Source organism: Chrysochloris asiatica, unplaced genomic scaffold, assembly GCF_000296735.1.
Source record: "Chrysochloris asiatica unplaced genomic scaffold, ChrAsi1.0 scaffold00219, whole genome shotgun sequence".
Lineage (NCBI taxonomy): Eukaryota > Metazoa > Chordata > Mammalia > Afrosoricida > Chrysochloridae > Chrysochloris > Chrysochloris asiatica.
In genome coordinates this window covers 1,592,582-1,598,766 of record NW_006408737.1, presented here as the reverse complement: position 1 = coordinate 1,598,766, position 6,185 = coordinate 1,592,582, and positions in this window count along the sequence as shown.

Genomic DNA, 6,185 nt, shown 5'->3' with positions numbered 1-6,185 from the left:
AACTTAGTTACTCTAGCAATGTTATGGTTGCTGTTTGCATGGTATGTCTTTTCCCAACCTTTTGCTTTTAATTTATTTTGTCTTTGACGCTAAGCTACAGCTCTCCTGGATCTTGCTTTCTAGTCTAGTCTGGCAATCTATGCCTTTAGAATGGGATGTTGAACCCACTCACATTTAATGTCACTATTAATATGGCTGAACTTATATTTACTCTTGTCTTCTTATCTCTGCTCTTCCTTGCCTCTTTCATATTAAATAAATAAATATTTTCTAGCTTATATTTTAATTTCTCTGTTGATTTTTTTTTTTTTACCTCTTTATTGAGTTATTTTCTTAGTAATTGTTCTGTTGTTGTTAAATGCTGTCGAGTCAGTTCCTACTCATAGCAACCTGTATAGAGTTTCCGAGGAGCTGCTGGTAGGTTTGAACTGCCGACCTTGTGGTTCACAGTCCAGTGCTGACCCTACAGCACCAACTAGGAGTCCAGTAATTGTTCTAGGCATTATAATATGTAATTTAGTTTATTATAATATACTTCAGATTACCATTTACTGGTCTTTGATATTATCCTATGAATTCACCATTTATGTCGCTGAACAAGTTCACCCTGTGGCTTTGAGTAATGGTTACGATTCGTAGTGGTTACGAATCGCACCGGGAATCGCAAGGTCAGCAGTTCGAAACTACCAGCTGTTCCACGAGCAAAAAATGAGGCTTTCTGCTCCTGTAAAGATTTACGGCCTCGGAAACCCTGTACAGGGTCACTATGAGTCGGAACCGACCCCACGACATTTAACAACAACAACTAATAACAAGTTCTTTCAGTCTTTGTTTATGTGGGAATATCTGTATTTCACCTTTATACCTAAGGGGTAGTTTTTCTGGATATAGAATTCTTGGTTGATAGTCTTTTGTTTTTAATTTTAGCACTTTGCATTAAGGCCACAGTAAGGGATGGGAGAGCCCTAAACACTGATAATCTGTGGTTGACCCATCCTCTGCTTACTTACAATTCGAAAAGACTGTGTGAGTTTTATATGTGTATGTGTATGTCTTAGCTCTACATGTCATCTCTTCTTTTTTTTTTCAGTCTTCAAATATTTTTTATTGGAAGGCCATGCATTGCCTTCATTTATTGTATTTCCAATCACTGTACATTTAACTTTGTGAAAACACTGCCTGCATTTTCTGGTACAAAAAAAACCTAAAAATTGTTTCAGGAATGTAGAGAAATATCCAACTTAAATAGCGAAAAAGTGCACCATAGTTACTGCTGCACTGCAGTCATTTCTGCATTTCCCAGATTTCTTAAATAACTATCTTGTCTGATACACACAATATAAAGAGCCATTATGAAAACAGACATTTACATATACCTCTAAAGTCTTATTGAGAGTATCCTGTTGGCATTGGATAACCAAACATAGGTGCAGTTGCAGTAGCAGGATAGGCATATGCCGCCTGTTGGTTCATACTATTGTGCATATTTGGAACATTAGTTCCATATTGCTGAGTGCTATCATAACCATTCTGGTAAGTCCCTGTTGGATTACCAGTCCTAAAACTGGTCTGTATACCGGCAGACACAAAATTACTTCCAAAGCTCCCATTGGTGTAATTTGCAGCACTGTAAACCCCATTTTGAGTTTTTGCCCCAAAATCTCTCTTAAGCAGACTAGAGTAACCTCTGTCATAATTTTCCCTGTCTCTAAAGGTTCATCTCCTCTTTTTGAGTGTGACTATATTAGCGATTGAATACAAAAGTAGCAATGCTATTTTAGCAAAATGAGAGGAACTGGATTGTGAATGTTTACTGGAGGTGGGCTACTAAGATTTTAACTGTAAACCACATTTTCTACAAAAAGAATATTTCACGTAGTCAGCAACAAAGAAAATGAATCAGTGAACTTAGTTGTTTCAGCAATCGGTGGAAAATCTGTTGATCTCTTGGATTTTTATCACTTTTGCTTTAAATGGCTCATACTTCAGTTTTGATGCTGGTTTCCTACTAAGTGATAAATAAAAAGATGTCAGAAAAATTAAACTTAATGAACAGAAAACAAAAATTACTCTAGTTTTAGGTAGGTCTTTCATTTCTCACATGTTGTAGTTAAAAACATTTCTTTCGACTATTTGTTCTTTCAAATTCTTCAGTGATTTCATTGCAGTTAAGCTGCTGAATAGTATCTCCCTCCATGGTAGTAAGTATAATGAATTGGGTCTTTTCTTGAATCGTTGTTGCATGCTGAAGGTTCTTGAGTCTCTATAGGGATGAAAACAGCTGCTCTATTGTGCAGTTTGTAATTATTAACGTTAGGAATGTGCAGAAAGCAGTTTTAACGTTGTATTTTATCTTGTATTATGGATGTGTACATGCGTACAGGAGAATTCCTGGTGTGGCGCTGTACGTTCAGTTCAAATCTACCAGCTGCTTCTCAGAAACTTAAAATAGGGTCACTATGAGTCAGAACTGACTTGATGGCACATAACAACAACAACGCATGAGCAGAATTTGCCTTTTTTGAATCTGTAAACTTAGTGCTCATGTAAGAACGAAATTGTCACACTTCTTTGTTCATGCACTCTTATCAGAGATATCACATTGTTTAAGAAGGAAAACCTATTTGAAAGAACTTCATATACATACATCTGCCTTTGTTTTCATGCAAGATTCAAGTGTAATAATGATTGGTATGTGGTTATATGATATTGGTCTCTGGCACTCAGTGATACTTCAGAAGCCCTGCCATCATTTATGTGTTTTTTTCTAATGGTTCTGTGGTGGTAAACTGCTTGATAATCAGTTTTTAGCAGTATTTATTTTGTTATGTTTTCAAAATTCTCAAAATCCTCTCTTAAATTATGTAGATGCCCTGTTAATAACTGGTAAAGATCTGTGCATATATTTAAATTTACTTCTGAATTTTGGAGAGCTTGGCTCATGTGATAAAAATTCTGCAATATATTATTGCTAGCACAAATATATACTCTCGTGTTTGCATTTAGTTTGCATTATGTTGCTGATGTTTTCAGCTTCTCTTCTGCTGTCTCCTTTTTGTGTCTGGTCTTCAGCAATCTTTTTCTAAGGCATCTAGAATCTGAGTGCACAACTTCAGGATGGCACTTATTCCTACAGCATGCATTTTCCAGCATGTGTTAGAAAGACTTTTTGATACTCAACAGTTACTTAAATATGTTTTTAAAACTGCCAGTTTGTAACTAGAAGTGGCAAAAAAATGTGTAGAGTAACTGAACAGTAGAAAAATAAATTGCTTCTAGACAAAAATCTACCACTGAACCATAAGGAAGTGAATGTGGAACACATGGTATAAAAATGATATATTCATTACATATTTAAATTTTCAGTTGCTACGGCTCTATCCACCTGAAGAGCAAAGAAAATCAAAGACTCAAGTAAACAGTTCACAGGACTAATGGATCACACAATTTCTAGGATTAGTATTGTACCAGTTCTAGAGAAAATTCTTAGCTTTCCTAGTCTGCCCTAAATTTACCTAACCAAAATTATAGTTGTACCACATTTGTAAAATGTAATATTAAGTGGATATGTTATTTTAATATAATATTTACACTCAATTATTTATACCTCACCATTTTGTGATTCTTCTCTAGTACAACACTGCCCTTCCACATATTATGGATGGACATCAAATGAACTTCCACACAAATTTCTTTATTTTTTTCCCACAGGCCTATGGTGACTAAGTCAATGATGTCCTATATTTTGGGAGGAAGGGGCCAATTGGGTGGATATTGGCTGCTGGTTACAGAACATGGGCAGGATCCCTGAAGTTGAGGTAGTTTCAATTGTAACCTGGGCACCTTAACACTAGGGGTGAAGTGTCTTTAACAGAAAGGTACTACCTATCTCATTAATTTTGTTCTTTGGTTGGGAACATTGTAGTTCATGTTATGAACTGGGCAAGTGTGGAGCAGAGGAGGTTCCCAGTGTGAGAAAGGAGGAGGTGAAAATAGGTGTTTGGGATTGAAGTGAATAATATAGGTGGGCAATGGAGAGAGGAAGGAGGTAGCGAAAGGCCCATACAAGACAAGCTTTCTCTGGTTGACAGAAAGGGTTCTGAGATGATACCTAGATGCTCATCATAGGTTTAAAAGTTATACTAGTTAAAGAAAGTAAAAGTGATGTGAGACAGAAGGATTATTTTAGGAGATATGGTAGTGGGTTTTCCTGATCTGTTTCTTGATGCATAGTAGGGACAGAGGGAAGGATGCTAAAAAGTATTTCAAGCTAATTGGTTTGAGGCTTGGTCCTAATACTAACTTAATCTCTAACTGTGGTGCTGTGGGTTAATGCACTGGACTGCAAAGTCTGTTTGAACTGTAAGGTCAGAGGTTCAAGCTCACCAATCACTCCTTGGAAACCCTAAACAGGGTTGCTATGTATAGGAAGCGACTCAGTGATGCTTAACAACAACATAACAAAATTATTTTACCTGCTTCATTTGCGTTCTTCTCAAATAAGATGGTAGGATAAATATTAAATTACAATATTTTGCAACTGTATTGCTATAAAAATGTGAGAAAATACTACCATGTATAATGCTAAAATATTAAGCCCACTCCTATAAAAATCCCTCGGCTATCAAGTCTGTACTGACTCAGTGACCCTATAGGACTTCATAGAACTGCTCCATAAGGTTTCTGAGGCGATCATTCTTTGTGGAAGCAGACTGCCTCATCTTTCTCCTATGGAATGTTTGGTGGGTTCAAACCACCAACCTTTCCGTTAGTAGCCCAGTGCTTAACCCGCCATGCCACAAAGGCCCCTTAAAATATCGAGAAGTGCAACTAAGTGAAAATTTCTCTTAAGAAAATATATAGCTTCACCCAAATCAACATGAAAATGTATAGAAAAGGTAAGTTGATTTACTACACAATTTAGTAAGCATATAATTGAGCACATGTTTGTTGAACAGTGAAGTTCATGTGTGTTACACGTGAGTTAAGACGACTTACTTGTAACAGATTCTGTTGGTTCCATCATTTTGATGTTTTCAGTGTCCTTCTCTGCTTAATGCTTTTATGATGCTGGTTAAACTCTGTGTTTTCTTTGTAAGAAACCAAAGAAGGTTTTCTTTTTTTTTTTTCTTAAAAAAAAAAAGAAGAAGAAGAAGAAGAAGATAGTCTGTTTATCTAGGCCCCCTAAAAGCATTTCCTGCCAGGCAGTTGACATGTAGCCTTGGCACAATTTCAGGAAACTATTTGCTTCTGTTTACCCTTTCCAGATACTGCATCTCCCAGGAATTGAGATGAGGAATCTCCTTTAATGCTGTTTTAAAATTTTAGAAACATACTTTATATAACACTTTAGAATCATCTCTCTTTCATTCTAGGGCAATGAAAATTCTTGTATCTTTAAATTAAAAGGAAAATGTATCTGTTTTAGTATAAAAGCCCTAAAGTGAGTTACACCAATAAAACATACTTAGAATATTCCTTTCCCTTTAGATTGTTCAGATAAGTCTCTCTTTCAGAACACTCACTGTAATTACATCTGAACATATGAAATTTAGGAATTATGGAGTGTTAGCATTTCTAAAATCCTCTCCAGCAAGAAAAAGAACCTACCATTAAGGGTTTTTTTTGTTGTTGCAAATAATATGTTCTGGTAGCGTAGTGGTTACGAATTGGGCTGCGAACCTTAAGGTCAGCGGTTCGAAACTACCAGCCGCTCCGTGGGAGAAAGATGAGGCTTTCTACTCCCATAAGATTTACACCTTCGGAAACCCTGTACAGGGTCGCTATGGGTCGGAACCGACTCGATGGCACTTAACAACAACAACTTAATTCATGAACAATTTATTTTTTACATAACATTTCACAAATGTTTTATTAAGTGAAATAGGCACTGTTGATGTTGGGTGCCATCAAGTCAGTTCCAACTCACAGCCACCCTGTGCCCAAGGAATGAAACACTGCCAAGTATTGCTCCATCCTCACAACTCTTGTTGTATTTGAGCCCATTGTTACTGCCATTGTATATTTTGAGATATTTCCAACTTGAGGTATTCATCTCCCAGCACTACATCTGACCATGTTCTGTTACTATTCATAAGGTTTTCAATGGCTAATCATTCAAAAGTGGTCTACTTCTCCTTCCTACTCTGTCCTAGCATGGAAATTCCACTGAAACCTGTCTACTA